Raw genomic sequence first — 2,195 nt, forward strand, 5'->3', positions numbered from 1 at the left:
TCTCTCTCTGTCAGATAAATAAACAGATAAAATCTTTAAAAAAAAAAAAAAAGACTATTTCTCCTCCATCCATTTGTTATCATTATTTTTCCAGAAAGTTCCTGGCTACTTTTGCTTATTTCCCCACATGAACTTTAGCATCAGATGCCTCCCCCCCCCCAAAAAATCCTGTTGGTAATTTTTGAGATTGCACTAATTTTATAGCTTATTTTTAAGGAAGATGGACATGTCAACTCTTATCCAAGAGTTTGGTATGGGCTAGTTTGTTTGTTTTTTAAGGCCTGTTGCTACCATGATTCTACTTGATTGTTAAACTTGGAAGCATTTAATCTATCAACATATCTTGAAGCCAATTTGGAAGACCATATACTCCCCTCCCCATTTTCAGGAATGATCAGTGTTTTTGTTTTTTATTTTGTTTTGCTTTGGTTATCAATTGCTCTCTAACAAATCATCCCAAAAAAGTGGCTTAAAACAATAACCAAGTGGTTATTTGCTCATAGGTCTGCCATCTGAGCTGGGCTCAGCAGTGTGGTTCTTCTGCTGGTCTTGGTGGCAGTCACTCATGTGGCTGCACTCAGTTGGCAGGTTGGCTGAAGGCTGAATTCAGCAGGGACTCAGGATGGCTGAGCTTCTCTCTCTTTCCTTGTAGTCTCAGGGCCTCTGCCTTTCCAAGTGACCTCTCCACATGATCTTGCCAGTAGAGTAGCTGGACTTCTCACATGGTAGCTCAGGGCTTCCCGAACCACAAAAACAGAAACTGGCAGGTCTTCTTGGGCTTAAGCCTTGGAATTGGCACATTACTTCTACTCTCTATTATTTATTTATTTATTTTTATTTTTTACTTTTTTTAAAGATTGTATTCATTTATTTGACAGAGAGAGACACAGCGAGAGAGGGAACACAAACAGGGGGAGAGGGAGAAGCAGGCTTCCCGCGGAGCAGGGAGCCCGATGCGGGGCTCGATCCCAGGACCCCGGGATCATGACCTGAGCCGAAGGCAGACGCTTAATGACTGAGCCACCCAGGTGCCCCTACTCTCTATTATTTAAAGCAGATCATAGGTCCACTCAGATTGAAGAAGGGGTGGGTGTGGGGGCTACACAAAGGAATGAATACTGAGAGGCATGGTTCAATATAGGCCACCACATTTGTGGGCCACCACAGTAGTCTTAAAAACTTCCAGTAGGCACTATTTCTCCAGTATCTAAAACAATGCTTGCTGACAGTAGATTCTCAGCACACATCTGTTGAATGGCCACTATTGAAGCATCTGGCTAATAACGCTGCATAGATAAGCAGCACCACTAGAAATGTAGAAGTTCAGTTTCTGAAGGCAAAGTCTGAGCAACTGTCTGCAAAGTCATACCTATTGCAATGCTTGTTTACTGCTCTTATGTGTTGGGGTCATTTACACATCCGTTAGATACCATCCAACTTCTTGGAAGTCATCACCTATTATTATGCCTCAGGAAGGCATCCTTCCTGAGAATCTATTCAAAATACACATTCAACTAATAAATAAGTTGCAGCATTTATGTTCTGTGGAAACAAAGGGGAAGTTCTTTGAGGAGAGTGGTTAGTGGGGAGGGAGGCCAGGAGGTTTCATTGCTCTAATGAGTCAGGGAAGACTTCCTGGAAGAGGTGGTTTCAGAAACCCTTTGAATGATGGGAGAAGATAGAGGTGATATTGGTGATATTCTGGGCAAGTAGTATGATCTAAAAAAAAAAATATCCCAAACACAAGAGTAAGATCGGTGAAGGGGTTGGTGAATAACTGCAAAGAAAGGGGGGCCAATTTGGGAAGGTGTCTGACAGAATTGTCCAGGCACTTTCTGCAAAAGCTTTCCAGTGCCTGGAATGCTTTTGCAAAGGTGGACATTTATTGAGTCAGACTCTAGAAGAAGATCACTTTGGCATTGTCACTCCACTGCTTGGGCTCCCACTCCCTTGGTCTTCCCATTCACTTCTGAAAGGGTTCAAATAGAGGCACAGGATGAACATGGCTATATCTCACAGGTACCAAAGTGCAGCAATGGACAGCCTCAATAACACCACGTTTAAAAGCGGCTTCCTTGAAAAGAAACAATGAAACCAGAAGGAGGCACCCAGGTGAGCCCCAACTACCCAGAGATCTGTTCCATGTTGAGTAGAGTTGCCCCTGTGAAGTCTGAGCTCCTTGAAGAAAATAATCT

The sequence above is a fragment of the Leptonychotes weddellii genome, chromosome 6 (genome assembly GCF_054177405.1).
Source record: "Leptonychotes weddellii isolate Sample4059 chromosome 6, ASM5417740v2, whole genome shotgun sequence".
Classification (NCBI taxonomy): Eukaryota; Metazoa; Chordata; class Mammalia; order Carnivora; family Phocidae; genus Leptonychotes; species Leptonychotes weddellii.